At 45.4% G+C, this 18,461-nt stretch overlaps 1 protein-coding gene across 2 annotated transcripts in view; it reads left to right on the top strand.

Moving 5' to 3' along the window:
• The first annotated feature begins 11,259 nt into the window (after positions 1-11,259).
• The window catches only part of RFTN1 (raftlin, lipid raft linker 1), a 207,754-nt gene continuing 200,552 nt past the window's right edge, over positions 11,260-18,461 (top strand). The window contains exon 1 of one of the 2 annotated variants that reach the window (XM_049629852.1): positions 11,260-11,552. The gene's annotated coding sequence lies outside the window, so the exon portion shown is untranslated. Of the gene's footprint in view, positions 11,921-18,461 lie in introns of both variants that reach the window. The other variant, XM_049629851.1, reaches the window with a different exon arrangement.

Here is an 18,461-nt window from a genome sequence, read left to right as displayed (position 1 = left end):
CTTAGCCTTTATCCAAATGGGTTATGTGGCCTGATCCTCACTTGTCCTGTTTGGCAGCCCAAACAAGCCAAGTTCTGGTATCCTCTGTTGTTAGTCTTGATGGCAAACACATTTGGAAAAAGCTTTCCAGGTTTCCATCATCTGGAAATGGGACAGCATTGGCATTTGTCAGTGATCATGGTCATTCCCCCAACACCCAGGGGGCTTATGTATCAGGAATAGATGACACACTACTTGTTGTGTGGTCAGGCAGATGAGTCAGGGGCTATATTTCACCTCCAGAACACATTTTACTTGTAAAATTAAAAACACTTTCTGGGAAATTCCCGAATGTCAGGACTTGAAAATCCCGAAGCGGTTGTTAATTGTATCTTGGTTTTGTTTAAGTAAAAATGTTAATGAAAGTTTCTTTTGAGTATCATAATGGGAACCAAAAATAGGAACTCAAAGGTGAGGTAAGCTGCTGGTTCTCAAAAAGTAACAAGAGTACTTTTTGTCATCGTCTCCCTTGTGGGCCAAAGGGCTCTCCCTTCAAATCATCTGAGGATGCATGAGTCTCACTGTGCAAGCCCCACAGAGAGTGCATGTGTATGTGTAGATTTTTAAGAGCTCAGAGGTGTTTCTCTTACATATTTCAGCCCACATTTTTAAAACCTGAACATGAACATCTGAAAAATATAGACCCATTTTTAGAAAGATGTACTCACAAAATGCGTGCCTACCTAGACAAAACACCACCTGATATCTTTGGCTTAGTTTTATTTTGTACTAGGGACAAATAGGAAAGGCAGGAGGGAGGCCAGAAGACTGTTTTGGGGGAGTTTTGCTTCAGGTTGTTAACTTTATACTTAAAACAATCTGTATGCCACTGAAATTTCAAGACTTATGTTCATTGCTAATTTTCTTATCTATCTCTATAAAACCAGGAACTCAGCAGTGGGAAATCTAAGGGGATGGAGGAAATCTAGCTGGTGAGAAGATCCCATTTGAACAAACTGTTTCTAATCCTTTTCTCACATTCCTTTATTTCTGACTGTTCTGGTTAGCTATTGCTGCATAACAAGTAACTCCAAAACCTAGTGGCTTCAAACAATAAGCCATTTTGTTATTTCTCATGATTTTTATGGATCAGGATTAGGGGGAGGCTAGACAGGGTGGTTCCGGTCAGGTCTCTCATCAGTTTACGTCAGTGAGAGTGCTGGCCTAGGGCTGGCTGGGCATCTGTTTCTCTCTCCATGTGGTCTCCATGTGGGCTGGCTTGGGCTTCCTCAAAACATGGTAGCCTCAGAGCAGTTGGACCACTTGCTTGGTAGCTGAATGTTTCATGAGTGAACACCAGCTAAGTGGAAAATGCTTTATCTTCTATCTACAGAGGTCACATAGCTTTGCTTATGCTTATACCTCATTCCATTGGTTATGAGTATGCAGCAAACTTCTCAGATTAAGGAGAGGGAAATTATACTCCACTTTTTGATGGGGGATTGGCTCTGGAAGAGCATGTGGGACGGGAGATATCATTGCAGGCCATCTTTGGAAAACACAATTAGCCACACTGCCCAAGCCTCATTCCTCAGTGTTCCTGTTGATTTTATCAACTACCTAAAAGCTTTTTCCTAATTTTCTTTACACCTTAAGGTAACCAGAGCCCATCTCTCTAGAACCCTGGTGTGCACACTATTATTTAAAATAAAGTTTACTTACAGACTCTTCATTAGAGCCTCTTACTGGGATAAAAGAAAAGACAAGAGTGGAGATGGCTTTTGGAATCAGAGTTTCCCTCCTTAAAATATTCAATCAGTATAATGACCCTGAGAGGAAAGGACAGTTAAGAATAAGACCTGCCTTATTATATCTTGACCATCCAGGTCCTGCCCTACATGACTTAACTAGCTGGTTTTTTTTTTTCCAAAAGTGATTAACAGTTGTAAAATATTGATAATTCCTTAATAATAGCATTAGCAAAGATGCTTGCTACTAACGCCTGCAGAAGAAGGCAGATGTTGGAGTCTGGCCTCTTGCCATCCAGCTGTTGCTTAGCTGAGGCCACATGCCAAAAGCAAGATTTAGGCCTGCTAAAAAGCCTCTCAGGCTCTTTCCCCAGACTGCCAGGCCTGTCAGCCCGACTCTTGATACTTGGGTCTGGAGTCAGTAGGGCTGAGAGAAAAGGCCTCAGTGGTGATTGACAGAGAGCTCTATTCCAAAGCTCCCATTTCAGCCGAGTAGAGAGACGACAGACAACAGGAGGGAGGAAAGTGGGCCTGCAGCCACTGACATTTAAACCCTTGAAATGTGTTTCAAAAGGGATGAGAACAGAGTGAGTTAGGAGGAGGGAAGAACGGTCTTTGCAAGAAACATTATTAATCCAACATATAGACATTAGCTCCTGGTATGAATGGTGCTATGGTCTGAGTGTTTATGTCCCCTCAAAATTTATCTGTTGAAATCCTAACCCCTAGAGTGATGGTATTAGGAGGTGAGGCCTTTGGGAGCTGATTAAGTCATGCAGACAGGGCCCTCATGAATGGGATTACTGCCCTTATAAAAGAGGCCCCAGAGAGCTCTCTTGTCCTTTCCACCATGTGAGGTTATATTGAAAAGATGTCATCTAGGAAGTGGGCTCTCATCAGACGCTGAATCTGCGTGGGCAGCGGTGGGGGGGGGGGGGGGGAGGGCGGGGCGGGGTTGCTGATCTTGGACTTATCATCCTCCAGAACTGTAAGAAATAACTGCTGTTTATAAGCCACCCTGTCTATGGTATTTAGTTATAGCAACCTGAACAGACTAAGACAAATGGTATTCACCTGTTTATTCATTCCTTTGTTTGTGTATGTATTCATTCATATTATTTTATAAGCCAGGGAATCCTAGGAAATGGAGACATGACTAGATCAGAACCCTCATGTATTTGGGAAAATAGGAAAGGAGTAAAGGGCTGCATATCAGGCAATACAGTTAAATCTCAGTTAACAAAATCTCTTGGAAGGAAGCCCCTTTATACAAAATCATATTTGGAAGGGAACAAAAACCAGAAACCTTGAGAAGCTATGCTCATACTGTAGAGCATGAACCATATGCTAGCAGCTAGGGGGGAAATGACTCTTAACTGTTCAGAGTTCCTTCTATACAGTACAGGAAGAGTGGGTGGAGGCCCCTATGTTTGTTTGCTAATCGTGATGTCAACCTTCAACTGTCTAATCTCATATCACACACATTATCTCATATTAGCATAGTAGGTACTCAGGTGTGCTAAAAATAAAACATTTCAGAGGGGGTGCAGAGGTGGTAGAAACTTATTCCCAATTTCAGGATTGGCCCCCACTATGCATAAGTTTTGGTGGTGGTGGGGGGGTCACATTGTGCCAAAGCATGAGCAGGATTTAGCAACCTGATCTGTGTCATCAACATCCAGGATGCCATCCACAGAGACATCTTTGCAGTGTCTGGTTTTCTATTGTTGTTTCATACTGCTCTCTGCTGTATTAGCCATAAGATCTGGTACAACCTCCTGTTGGTCCAGGTCTCTCAGCTAACTCTCCGGCTGCTTTAAATACATGAGAGGGGCGCCTGAGTGGCTCAGTCAGTTAAGCGTCCGACTTCAGCTCAGGTCATGATCTCACAGTTAATGGGTTCGAGCCCTGCGTCAAGATCTGTGCTGACAGCTCGGAGCCTAGAGCCTGCTTCGGATTCTGTGTCTCTCTCTCTCTGCCCCTCCCCTGCTCGTCTGCTGTCTGCTCAAAAATGATTAAACATTAAAAAAAATATTAAACATTAAAAAAAATATTAAACACATGAGAGTATTTTGTGGCTCCTGTGCCTTTACTGACTACTGAAAACTTTGAGGGATTTACAGCCCTTTACCACTTTTGTGCTTCCCTCAGGTGCTCAGGAGTTGTTCTGTTTCTTCCATAGTGTGGTACGGTCCAGTGGACCTGGAGGCTTCCTCAGACCCAGCTGTCCAGACAAACCATGCTGAGTACCAGCCGGAGCTCTACCTGGGACAGGAACCATGAGTCCCTTCTGGACTGCCATCAGTATTCCTTCTGGAATTGGGCTCTCCCAAACACATCTCAGGTTATTATTATACCACCCACCATTATTATTATTCACTTTTATATCAGATATTCAGTTTTAGAATTTCCATTTGGTTCTTTTCTTTCTATAGGTTTTATCTCTGTGCTGAGATTGCCTATTTGTTCACTCATCAGAGATATTTTCTTTATATTCTTGAGAATAGCTATAATAGCTGCTTAAAGATCTTAATCTTATTCCAACACCTGATTCATCTTGAGGGTGGTCTCCGTTGACTAATCTTTGTCTTGGATATGGGTTACATTTTCCTTTTTCTTTTGAACGTCTAGTAATTTTGGATGGTACTGTGGACCTTTGTGAGTGATACATTGTCAAGACTCTGGATTCTGCTATGTTACTCTCAAGAATATTGATTTTTAAAACATCTTAGCAGGAAATTAACTATGCTGAGCTACAACTCCAAACTTGGTCTCCTTTGCAGGAGACCTTTAATACAGACCTTTAATACAGACCTTTAATACAGTTTGGTGTTTCCCGTCTATGGCTCTCTCCTTTCTGGGCTTCTGTCCCCTCACTTTCCAGCTGCTGTGATCACTCTGAAATCTGTCGTCTGATTCCTTGGCTGGTGCGACTGTAGGTTTCTGGTTCAAGTTTGGGCTGCCCTGCAGGGTGCTAACTGGGGCCTTGATGAAAAGCCATTTAAAAAAAGGGAAACCCACCCATGGATGTTTCCATTTTTCAAATGTCACCTCCCTTCCAGTTTCTACCTATTTTCAGTTGCTTTTCATTGCCTTCAGAGAGTTGTTTCTTAGATATCGTCTAGAGTTTCTCTGCAGAGAATTGGTTCAATACAAGCTACTTTACTGCGCTGAAGTGGGATTTGCTGTGCTTCCTTTTGCATATACTGTAAGGGCAGGATATTGGGTCTCTTTCTGAGGGACTTAAAATGTCCATTCACTCCTGTACCTCCTCACATTTTTCTCCCTCCCTGCAGTATGGGATGATATTATGCCCTCGGGGGAGGTTGGAGAGACCTTTATCTGCCTCTTTAAGAATTGTTTTTTAATGTTGAATCTCCCTGGACAATTGAACTCACAAGCTTTTGAGACCCCCAAGACTTTTCTTTGTCTTTCTGCTGAAATAACCATTCCCTGAGCTATGGATGCCACACAGTTTAGCTGGTTCCCCAATAAAGATAAGGGGTGAGATGACAGGATGTGTTGGGATTGGAAAGAGCATCAGTATTTCAAAAAACCTGTTTGTCCATCTTAGGCATAACACCTGCGTTGAGTGATTACTTAGTTGTGGTCTAGTATGAACGAAATTCAGTATATCTGGTATTTAAGTCAGTAGTTTTAAGTAGTTAAGCCTTCTTATTTCATTCATCCATTCATTCAAGTATGTTTTACTCATTAAAAAAAAACCATTTAGGGAATGCCTATTATTTATCAGGCCCTGTGCTAAGTACTAATTATGGAATGAAAAGTGTGCTTATTACAGAAATTTCAGGTGTCAGCAAATATTAGGAGGGAAGCGTAAGGCAAGCCTAGGATTAAATTTTACCTACTCTTTAGAGCAGCCTTGAAGCAATACCGATTTTGTGGTTTTAAAGTGACTTGGGACAGTGAAGAAAGCTCAAGAATTTTGAGGCAAAAAGTTCATCGCCTTGGGCAAGTCTGTCAATTTCTCTAGGCCCTTATTTCCTTTTCAGTCATTAGATAACTGCCCCATGTTGCTAGACAGAAAGCTTTCTGAGAATAGGAACAGCGCCTGTTCCTTCCCTGCCGATCTCTGTTCCTAGTGTAGTGTTGGCACATAGTATGTTCTCAATAAATAGGTTAACATTAAATGTGTAATAATAGCTCTTATTGTGTTTTGATCATCTTGAGGATTACTAGGATTCCAAGAGGGAAATATTCCTAATTGGATCCCTCCTTTATTCTAACAGCTCCCAGATATGTTTGTGATGCCTTTCAGAACATCTAGTGGCTTCTAATAGGTAATATCAGTCAGCATAGGCTAGCTTATGCTGCAGAAACAACTTACAGTTTCAGTGGCGTAAAGCAAGTCATTTCCTCTTCATGTTACATAATCATTGCAGGTTAGATGGAGGGCTCAGCATGGACCGAATGTTGCCAGCAGCCTTGCTAGAGGGAAGAGAGAAATCTGGAAGGTCTCGTCCTGACAATTAAGTCATTTTCATGAAAGTGGTACACATCACTTCTGCTCACAATTCACCAGCCAGAACTAGTCATATAACCTCTCCCAATCACAAGGAGCTATGAAGACCAATTCTACCAAAGGACCAGGAAAGGACCAGAAATATTTGGGGAACAGCACTGATGATCACCACAGGATTTTGAGCTGGTCCACTTGGGCCCATCTAAGTACAGGTTTAACAGAAATAGATAGGAACATCTTTTACACTCGGATCTTTTCACTGTCCCTGAGGTTTTGAACGGCCACACTCTCAAGGGCTAAATGGCTTCTTAGGCAGTTAAATGAGGGTTGAACTTGAGGAATAGGAGTTAGTCCTTCTGGATGACCTACAGGTCATGCTCTGGCTGCTCCATATGGGAGATCATTGCCAAATATCAGTGGGAAGGATGAACAGCACTTTTCCTTCCTCTGCTGAAGATCTGTAGTGCTCCTGGACAAGTTCTAAGAACTGTTGTCTAGTTGTCTACAGGGTTTCCAAGTGTTATGTGGATGATTCTCACTTGAATAGAGGGAAGCGGGCTTCTGGACTCTGACTGTCGTCAGTCCCTGAGTCCTACCAAATGTTCCCTATTGGCATAGCCCTCTGTTTCTCTCAGCTTCCCTTGCTCCTGTTTGGCAACTTTGATCTATTCTTGGAAGGGGTGTGTGTGTGTGTGTGTGTGTGTGTGGATGTGTGTGTGTGTGTGTGTGTGTGTGTGTGTGTGTGTGATAATGGGTGGGTAGGGAAGGAAAGGAGATGTGATAGGGGACAATGCTTCTACTTGATTTCATATTTTTCCATATCTTTTAAATTTTATATTTTAACCTTGACTTTCAAAACCCCAAAGCCAAGAATTTTACTTTTTTTTCCCTTGTATTGCCATGATAAGTCTCTCTTGTGGCACACTGGCTCTTCTCTAGTCTCAACTGAAGAAAAGAGGCTTGGTACAGCATGACAAGAAATACAGTGGGAGAGGGAAAGGAGTGGTGGTAGAAGGAAAAGCGTATCAATTAATGTATCAAAATCTTATTCCACCATTTACTTAATGATTTATTTCCACAACCTTCTTTTCTATTCCTGTAGCATATATAGGCTTCTATATATTCATCAATAAATATATGAATATATATATAATCTCTGATAATAAAGTTTGTCCACAAATGCAAGTCAGTAGAGCATTCCATTTTGTCCCATAAATGGAATAACCAGTGAAGGGCTATGGATGTGGGTAGCTTTTGGTAAAGCCAGAAGGTTCATCAAGCTGCATGAGGGAAACAAGGCTGCAAACAGCCACATGCTTCACACAATATTCCTGAAATTCAGTCTCACGGCTTTTTGCTCTAGAGAGCAAATTCTGTCTCAGCCACAGGAGGGCCCCTGCTCCCCTGAACTGCCTGTTTGACAGCCTGGGAATTCAGAGGAAAAATGAGGAGTAGATTCAGGAGCCAAATAACAATACATCCATGGGTTTTGTGATGGTGTGAATGGAACATTTGGCAATCATACGTTTCCTCAAACTGGCGATGTCTATGGGGGCATTTGCAGAGCGCTACTCTAACTACACTTTGGACAAAAGCCCCTGGCCTTGGCCAATCAGTGCATACATATAAAACATCCTAACAAGCCCCCTGTCCCCACCCCAATTCACACTTTCACACAGCTGAGGGTTACAGGGCATGTCTGGACGCTGGCACGAGTGTGCCCCGCTCCACTGTGACCAGGGGCACCACAGACTGGCAGGGGGTATGTCTGGGAAGGCTGTGCCTCTCACAATAAACAAAGGGCAGCGGGTTCCTCCAAAGCCACTGGCTCTGGGGCGCAGAACTCTGGCCTCTGCCACCATGCTTCCTCATAGAAACCAGTGTCACTCTACATGGGGCCGGCTTCCTGCAGCCATTTAGTGTGGAGCAGCTGGCCAAACTGTGATCTCACTGTGACTGCAAACCCACTTAAAATATTAACCGTGCTGATAAAGATGCATAATTCTTGTACCTCCAGGGCACATAGGAGTTTACTTCTCTTTCCTGTCAGTCCTGAAATGCTGCTGTTCAGCTGCCCTGTACAAGAGCTGGGTTTCATGGCCATGTGAAAAAATAGAATAACAGCACTTCAGGTTCCCAAGTTTTTGATGGGTCTGCTTTCTGCATAAGTTGTTACTGCTCTTTACAGAATAACGGGGGACTGAGTTACTTTGAGCTAAGTTGGGGGTGCCGAGTTTGGTGACACTGTGGGGAGAAGGAGGGCACAATAGAGGATTAGCTGGGATTCTCCTTCCCTCCAAGCTTCAGTGTAGCTGGGGTGCAGCAAAATTGTTCCGGCTGCTGGTACCCATGGCCTTCATCTTCTCCGGAGTGGGGTGATGCTGCAGAGGCCAAGAGAGAGAATTGCTCTAGTGGGGGGTTCCTTTAACTGAGCTTTTGCAAGAATTGTACAGTCTGGCCACGGCTGCTGCTTATGCTTGCCTAGGCTGGCTTAACTCCCCTCCTTTCCATGAGGGGTGCTGAGAGAACCAGCTTCCCCATTAACTTGGGGCCTGCATTTTATTGACTGCGAACACTCAGGATCCCAGTTCTGGGGCCATCTGTGACCTGTCGTGCTATAACAGCTCGGTTTTCCCCGTGTTCAGCTCCCTCCCTGAGTACTTAGTGTTAAATCATAGGGGGAGGAAGTGTGAGCAGAGGAAAAACAGCACTATTACATGACCCCCGATGAGACCGCTGTGATAGAATTAAAAGCTGCCGCCCTAGGACATTCTAACAGATGACATTGTGAGGTTGCCAAGGTAACCCACCAGGATATAGATCCAGCATCTTTGGGGTTGACGCTGGGTAGGCGAGGTCAGTCAGAGGTGAGTCCCAGCTGCCCAGGGTCTATCCCCTGGCTGGCCAGTGCCTGGCAGCCAATTGGAAAATCGAGGTTGACCTCTACACAGCACAAGTGAACCCAACACTGACTCTTCATTGGGTATTCCAGGTGAAAGAGAATTAGAATATTTCAGATAGCTTTTCAGTGTAGGTTACATGGAGCCTTGAAAGATCTGGATGCTAATGACTCATCCATTCATTCCATAAATGTTTATTGAACACCTACTAGGTACCAGATTGGAAGTATCAGAATATCTAGGGGGGAAAGTTGAGAATTCTAGAAAACCCTAAAAAAAGGCAGATTCAAGCAGGGAAAAAAGACATTTAAGACATTTACAAACAGTACTTAGGAAGATGCTGAGTAGAAGAAAATGGAAACCATCAGAATAACTTATTAACCCTAATGATCTGGTGTTAAAAAAAAAACACACTTATATGCAAAAATTTATAGAATGAAAATGATTTGCTTAAAAGAGATCAACTTCTTCCCCCCCAACCACAACCAGGTTATGCTTCATTTCCCCCCTTTACTCTTTATCTTCATTTAAATACTCCATGGTTACTTTTCAACTTCTGGTTAACACCCATAATGTTATTTTTTTTTTTCCCTCTGAGGTAAGGATTAGAAAAGATCAGAAAGATTTCAGATGGGCCCTGACTTGCGAAACTCAAGGCCTTGGCAGATAAATGACATAAAGATCCCTCCTTTTGGCCTCATAGATGGGTGTTCAAAACCAGGGTGGTGCCAGTGAACATTTGTCCCCACACACTACTGTTTGAACCTGGACTTGGGCTGACACCTGGTCTTGTTGTATTCTCCCAGTGGGCAAGCCAAGCTGGGGAGAGAGCGGGGAATATTGGAGTTGGTGGTGGTGAGTGATGCCCATAAGTGGTGAGCTAGAAAGAGAAAGGAGCAAAACAGAAAACACAAACAGAAATGGTGGGCAGTGGAGTGGGGGCAGGCAGGAGGGAGGGACACAACTGGGATGGCGATGGAAAGAGAAAACAAGGAAGAAAATATCTAAGAAGCTGTGCTGAACAGGCATTCCTGAAAAGAAAATAGCGCTTCTCTACCCCTTGGGGGGGTGTTATCAGTACCAGAAGGACCTCATTAAAACACTGTTGGGGCCTGCAACCTGCCCACCACTCTGTGGGCTCCAATGCCTAAGGCCCCCTCTTTGCCCAATCAGAAAATGTAGATAGTTAATTAGATTATGTCAGCTGTCTTGTTGCAGTCCTCTTCATAGTATTAATAACAATGACAATAGCTAAGTTATAGAGTGCTTCCTAAACACTTTACACATAAAACTCATGAGGAAGTGCTATTTAACAAATGAGGAAACAGGCCCAGAGCAGTTAAGTCACTTACCCAAGTCACACAGGGAGTAAGGATGGAGGCTAGGCCAACCCTAACTGGTGCTATGATTCCTGCTTTTAACCCCTACACTGTAATTCTGCTTTGTTTAAAAAGTTCCAAGGGAAAAAAAATGCTTTTTAATGAGTGTTCTGCCCACATCTTCACTTTACTAAGTCAGCCCTGACCTGGTGCTTTATTTATATAACTGTCTCCTTGGGCAACCTAAAGTTGCAGGCCAAGATGGTCCCCCAGATCTTCTGAAACCTTAAGGACACCTGAAGTAGGCAGAATACAGCGGGCGTGGCAAGGGGTGGGCGGCATTATCCCTCTCGTTAATCACTAACTCTCAAATACCTTAGACGCCTGAGATGGCCCACCTGTGGAATGGGGACGAGGAAGAGTCCACTCTCAATGGTCCTGCCACACCCTCAGCCATCAGCACCTTGGTGGCTGTCACCATCCAGCACTCCAGCTCAAATATTTAGGGAACCCAGTCCCCTAGGCGCACTCTAGCCTCTTACAACCTTTGTTAGAAGGGGTCGAGGGAGTGGTCTTGGCGCCTGGACCTCTGCGCGGAGGGGCATTAGGGTCGCCAGTGGGGTACGGGGCGTGTGCCGCGCGCAGGTGGCCCGCCGCGTGGAGGCAGCGGCGCGGGGCGTCAAGGGGGTGCAGGGCGCCGAGGGGCGCGGGGCGGGCCCGCTGCTCCCGCGGCGGCTGTCAGGGGCCGGCGGCTCCCCCGAAGATGCAGCGCAGCATATTTTGCACATGAGTTCAGAGGAAGAGGAAGTGTAGCCGGCGGACGCGCGGCGGCGGCGGCGGCGGCGGCGGCGGGGGCGCGTCGGGGCTGGAGCCGGAGCGCGCCGGGCTCAGGGCGCAGCGAGCGGGAGCGCGGCGGCCGCGGGCTCCGCGGAGGGACGGACGCACAGATCGCGGGAGGGACATATACCGGCGCACGCTGCGCAGCCGCTTCCCGCCCCCACCCACTGGTGCCCACGCCTTCCCCTTGCCGCTTGCTCTGTATGGCACAAACTTTCCTCCCGGGACGGAACACGCTGTCTCAGGGAGCCCGCGCCGGCGCCTTCTCCTCAGCCGGTCCCTAACGGTAGGTGGGCGCGCGGCAAGATTTGGGGTGTAGGCGGGCACAGGCCCTGCCATCTGGCCCCGCGGACCGGGACCTGGGCGGGCAGGAGGAGCTCCGCGTGGCGCCTCCCTGCAGGTTGCCGGGGCTGCCAGAGGGCCACCGCCCCCACCACCACATCCCCTACCGGGGTTGGATGGGTCAGCGGCGATCCACGACTCGCAACGCTCTTGGCCAACTTTTTTTGAAAAAAATAAAAAATAAAAAGATTAAAAAATCAGCCGTGGCACGCAATGGGGAGAGGCACCCTAGAGCAGTTTTTTAGGGGTCGTGGACTCTGCAGGCTCGGGGGTGCCTAAGAAGGAAGCAGAGGGGAAGCTTCGAGGCTACAGGTGGGTCTGGGACACTGCTGCAGGGGGTCCTTGGCAAAGATCTGGCTGGAGCCGGCTACGCAGTCCAGGTTCAGCAAGGCACGAGGCTGCGGTGGGGTGGGGGTAGGGGGTGGAGGCGCCTCTAGCCGCCCTTTTGCGTGCGCCCTGGGAGGTGGGTTTGTTCCTGGCGCAGGGGTTCTGGATAGATGGGAGCAGACCTGCCGTGTGTCCAGGGGAAGCGCCGCAGCCACTGGAGGCACAGAGACTCGGGGCACGGGAAGTCCCCAGCGCTGAAAACGGCATCTCCCCTTCTGTAAGGGGACTTCTTTCCTCGTCCTAACCCGCTTTCCTAGGCTCAAGGGACTCCCGGGTAGGTCGGGTCTTGGCGGGGTGATAGTGACGTACATTTCAGAAAACCGATTGTCAGGCATGCAACACTCCCCCTTCCCCCTGACCAGAGCCCGTGCCCTTGACCTAGGATATCGCTGTCTTTGGCAGCGAGAACCGCGTGGAGGCCAAAGTGCTAAACCCAGGCACGCTCCCTGTTGCCTCCAGTTGCTTATGCTTAGTTAGCTGCCCTATGTGGTTGTGGGTGGTCCCCAGGGACACTGAGAAGTGGCAGAGAGTTTGTTGGGAGACTTAAACAAAAAGTGTGTGTGTGTGTGTGTGTGTGTGTGTGTGTATATATATATATATATATATATATATATATATTTTTTTTTTTTAATCCGGCCCAAATCTCTATATTTGAGTGGCTGCCCTGGGTTTCCAGCAACAGTCCCTTCTTGTAATTGGCACAGCTGTTTTCAGATGCTGGGCGCGCAGTCAGACTAGGCGTCTTCAGCCCCTGCCATCGTGTGTCATCTCAGGATAACCGAGGCCATGCCAGGAAGGAAGGCGGGAGTAATGTGGGTGACCTCTGGGCCTGTGGGTAGGGCACGCTGTGCACCCCACGTGTCCCTGGCTGCCGGGATTCCTAATTTGTATCTGAACAGCTGAATTCCCTACCAAGTTCAAGTGACCCCAGATGTCACCAAATCCCACGGAGGGGTTAAGCAACAAGCTGTTTAGGTCTCTTTGGTGCGTGTGTGCTAACCTCAGTTGAAATCACTTGAACCTCAGACTGACTCTGCATCCTCTTTTGCCTTCAGTGGGGTTTCTGGCCCTGAGAGCTGGGGCATTATCCTCTGTATATCATGTGGCTGGGTTGGTTTTTCTTTGTTAGTCTTTTGACTTAACGGACTTGGGGCGAATGGAAGTGGAGTGTTGTGCAGTTCGCTAATAGATTGGTGCAGGAATTGAAAGAGAACAAATTGGGAATGAGTTCTTTTTCTCCCTCTTGAGCAGGAATTTTTGGCTTCCATTCAAATAATTGCTTTGTCTGTAGGGAAACAGGCAGAAAATCTTTGGCATGAGTGATGTGAGTTCCTGTAAAGCTACTTGTATTCTTCCAATCTTCACTCTGCAGCAGAATTGAATTGAAACTATGTGGGCCCATGGCTTGGTGGGCATGGGTATCTTGTCAAGTTTCTAACTTGGTGGGCTAAGGAGAGGGCACTGTGAGTTTTTCTTTCCCGGACCTATCTCATTTTTAAAAAATATAAACAACTTGCAAGAACAGTAGCTACCCAAATTCACATATCTAGGGTGTAATTTTGCAATATTGGCTTTATTACACATCTGGCGATTTATTCATCCCTCCATCAGTCCCAGCTTATTGTTTTATGCCCTTTAAAGTAAATTACAGACATTGGCATAGGTCACTTCTAAACAGTTCAGTGCACATTTTATTATTCAGAGTTCATTATATGTTCGTGATTTTTTTAGGGTAAAATTAAAAATTTTTAATGTTTATTCATTTTTGAGAGACAGAGAGACGGAACGTGAGTGGGTGGGGGTTGAGAGAGAGGGAGTCACAGATTCCCAAGCGGACTCCAGGCTCTGAGCTGTCAGCACAGAGACCGACACAGGGCTTGAACTAACGGATGGCGAGACGGATGGTAGGACGTCCAACTGACTGAGCTACCCAGGCACCCCTAAGGTAAAATTTATATACATATAATGAAATGCACAAATGTTGAGAGTCATGCTTGCATAATGTTTTGATAGATGTGTACACCTGTATAATCCTAGTCTCTGTCAAGATAGAAAATATTACCATCACCTCAGAAAGTTTCCTCATCCCCATTCCCCCTTTCAGTGGCAACCACTGCTGATTGTTTCCCATTGTTAGTTTAGTCTGTTCTTGAATTCCTATAAATGGAATTATGCAGTATTGTGTAAAGCTTCTTCCACTCAGCATATTTCTGAGATTCATCCATGTTGTATATGTCAGTATTTTGGTCTTTTTTCATTGCTTAGTTATATTCCAGGATATGTCCATATCACAGTTTGCTAACATATTCCCCCAGTTGATGGACACGTGAGTCAGTCCCAGGTTATTGGGGTATTGTGAATGAAGCTGCTATGAATATTTGTGGACAAGTCTTCCTAGGGACATATGTTCTCATTTCTCGTGAGTAAATGCCTAAGAGTGGAATCGTTAGGTCATAGAAGAGGTGGATGTGAACCTTGTAAGAAGCTGCGGGATCTTTTTCCAACACGGTTGTACCATTTTACAGTCCCACCAGCAAAGAATACAAGTATGGGAGTCCAGATACGACAACCCTATTTTCCTATCCCAAAGTCAAGAGCATGGTTTGACCAATGTTTGGGGGTTAGAGGGTACAGAAATTGGACGCTCGAGACAGTGCGAAACACGTTGTTTTCATAGGTGGAGCAGCTGTAAGAAATCCCTGACTCTGCCAGTGAATGAGTTTACACTTAAATTATTGCAGATGATCAGACAAATATTTTATTTGTAGAGATCTTCAGAGAAGGGAATTCCACAGGGGAATGTACCCTTGGTTGTGAAAGAAGATTGATTGAGTGCTTTCTATATAAAGAAAAATAACCCCCACACCCCACAGAATTCCAGTACACTTCTGCTTAGAAACTCCTGGGGGATTTCTGACGTATTGGTCTAGTTGATGTGAACTTGGTGGAGGAGATTCCCGTTGGATTTCACCGGCTCGCGCAGCTGGCTGCTGAACGCGGTTGTGTTTGCTTTGTGAGGCAGATCAGATTTGGCTTTTTGAAGGCTCAGAAAACAGCTTTCCTGTTAAAGTGATTTGGACTGTCAGTGAGAAACATGACCTATCGACACCCTCTTGTCGTCCTGGCTGAGAAAATGGGTCGGTTCCCCTCAGGTCCTCTTACCCATTAGTCCCATTCTGTGGACCAGCAGCCGAACCCAGTGTGGACTGATTTAGGAACAGGAATTGAGCCTCCCTGACTGCTTGCCACCCCAGAATGAAATATTTGCATCTGGCCAAGGTGTCTCAATGGGCTCAGATGACAGTATAGAGTCTCAAGACATTGCCCCGTTTGGGGACTGTTCTGATCTGACAGCCTAGGACAGTGCCTGCCACAGAATGGGGGCACAATAAACATTAGCTAAACGATGACTGGTGACTCATGATGGTACCCGTCTGGGTGATTGCCCATCTGGAGGTTGACAGTGAGTGCCAAGATGTCAGGGCCCCAAGATGTACTTCACTAGAGGTTACTTTACCATAGCCTGGGAAACAGGTTCAAAGTGTTCCCACCTCGGAAGACTTGCCAACCATAAACTTCCATTCTAGTAGCACTGTTCTTATTTCATTATAGATTTTACAGTATTATTAACAAAATAATAATTAACCCCCCGATGCTTACTCTTTGCCAACACTGTTAGGCACTTTACGTGCGTTCTTTGGATTTAATCCACGTGGGAGGCAAATACTGTTCTTATCTGCACGTTAGCCTTGAGGAAACTGAAGCTTAGTGAGGTTAAGTAACTTGCCCTAAGTTGGCTTTTTCGTGTTTCCTAGATGTAGGGAAGAGACTGGGATGTTCTGGTTTTGCAAAGGAGATTACGTCCACAAGCAAAGATTTCCAAAAACGTGAGGCCATGGTATAGTAGAAACATAAACTGAGTAGGGCACAACAGCATTGCAAGAAATGACACACTGGAATCATTTCTTTTTCTTTTCTGCTTTCTGGGTTTGGGGCAGCCAGGCCTGTATAGAGATACTAATTATTTTGGTGACAATTTATGAGGTTGTCCGTTGAGTACGATTTTAGTTTTATTGGAAGAAAAGAAAGATGTTGCCAGCTGTTGAGTTTGAGGGTCTGTAGCTGAGCTGTCCTGTTCAGTGGCCACCAGCTACATGTGGCTATTTGCATTTAAATGTAAAGTGAATTAAAATGAAATAAAATTGCGGTTCAGCTCCTCAGTCTCACTAGCCACATTTCCAGTACTGAAGAGCCACACGTGGTTATTGGCATTGGAGTTGGATAGTGCACAGGTGGAGTATTTTCACCATGGCTGAAAGTCCTATTTGATAGTGCCGCTCTACAGTAAGCATTTCTCCCTTTTCCTTTAGTTGAAGAGTTGGCAACACCCTTGGCTAAGGCTTAGGCTATTTTTCACTGACAAAGAGATAAATTTAGCCAGACATTTCTTTTATGTTTACCTTTTAAAGGTTTTGCATGTGTGTGATCTTTTTTCCCATTCACATTCAGTTTTCAACATAAATTTGAGTTTCCCTTTTTTCCTGGCCCCCCAAAGGGGCTTTCATTATTATCATTGCATATTTTACTAGGATGCTTTCTGTGAAAAGATCGGTACAGCAAGCAAGTGATGGCCACTGCTTGAGCCTTGTTAATTCCTTGCTCTCCAAATAAGAATTCGGTTGAGCTTTTAAATATGCATTTGTGTGACTTACTCCCCACCTGGGCTGAATTCAGGAAGAAGAATCGGCTCTCAGCGGGGCCAGAACCAAAGAGCTAGAAAATCAGGTCACATTCTACGCAAGATGGCTACCTGCCAAGACTGAGATGGAGGAGACACTATTTGGGGGTATTGAGGGCTTTGCTTTGGAGTTTTCCTGGGTCTGACTGCCTTTGTGGCATAGGGAGTGCTGGAGAGGGCCTGGCAGCTTCCGTGTCCTGGTTGCACCAGACGATGAGGGGGATAGTGCACTGGCTTGCCCTTCTTCTGTGGTTCAAAGGAGAGGGGACTCTAGCCCTCAGGTGTCATGGGGCACCAAGGCGAGCCAGTGGTGGAAAGTCCACATCAGCTGTGTGTTGCCTCGCTCGTCTGATACTGACCAACTCTTAAGTTACTTTGTGTAACCGTATTGGATGTTTTCACACTTTTTCAACCAGGAAACCATCTGGCTTTTATAACTAAAATGTCCCCTTTTGTTGTTCTGTAGGCAGACCCCCTTGATGGTGAGCATTTATTTTTCGCAGAGAATTTTCAGCTTCCATCCGTGTGTGTGTGTGTGTGTGTGTGTGTGTGTGTGTGTGTGTGTGTTGAAATTTCCTACGTTGTATTTCATCTTGAGGAATTGCGGATTCCTGAGGAATCCTTCAAGTTTTATGGAATGGCTGCCGAATTGCTAAGTTTGAAGAAATTATTATAGTAGACCTTATCCATAAAGATGGATAAGAAAAGAGTTGGTTAGGGGTGCCTGGGTGGCTCTGTCTGTTAAGCGCGTGACTTCAGCTCAGGTCATGATCTCACGGTTAGTGGGTTCGAGCCCCACATCGGGCTCTGTGCTGACAGCTCAGAGCTCGGAGCCTGCTTCGGATTCTGTCTCTCTCTCTCTGCCCCTCCCCTGTTTGCACTCTGTCTCTGTCTCTCAAGAATGAATAAACATTTAAAAAAATTTTAAAAAAGGAAAAGAGTTGGCTAATCACAGAGGGCGGTTAATGGAATGTGACTGAATCATGTATTACCAAATTTCAGAAATACCAAGTACAAGAAATCAGATTGTTCATTTAAACACTTCTGTAATTTAGAGAGGGCTTTTGGAATTTTTCCACTTTGTCGGAACACTGTATAAGCACCCTTTTCAGTGAGGTGTAATTTTGGCCATAGGTAGGTCAAAAGGAATCTTTACAAAGGATAACAACTGATACCAGTAATAATATTAATAATGGTTAACATTTATACTGCCTTTTCTATGTGTCTGAGCTCTTCTAAGTCCTGTTCAACATTAACTTATTTAATTCTCACCCTGCCAGTGGATTGTGTGTATATCCCCATATTATAATTGGGAAACCTGAAGTTGAGTGGCTTCCTCAAGGTTACCCAGTTAGCAAGTAAAGACTGGGATTTGAACCCAGGCGGTCTGGCTCCAGACCGTGTGCACCCAACCCCTGTACTATGTTTTGAAGAAGGTGAACTTGATGGGAGTGCAGGCTGGTGAAACCACTCTGGAAAACAGTATGGAGGTTCCTCAAAAAACCAAAAACAGAACTACCCTTCTGACCCAGCAATTGCACTACTAGGCATTTATCCATGAGATACAGGCGTGCTGTTTCGAAGGGACACATGCACCCCCATGTTTATAGCAGCACTATCAACAATAGCCAAAGTATGGAAAGAGTCCAAATGTCCCTAGATGGATGAATAGATAAAGAAGATGTATATATATATATATATATATATATATATATATATATACACACA

Source organism: Panthera uncia, chromosome C2, assembly GCF_023721935.1.
Source record: "Panthera uncia isolate 11264 chromosome C2, Puncia_PCG_1.0, whole genome shotgun sequence".
NCBI classification, from domain to species: domain Eukaryota; kingdom Metazoa; phylum Chordata; class Mammalia; order Carnivora; family Felidae; genus Panthera; species Panthera uncia.
Note: the sequence above shows the minus strand (reverse complement) of the source record. Positions and strands in the feature narration are given on the sequence as shown.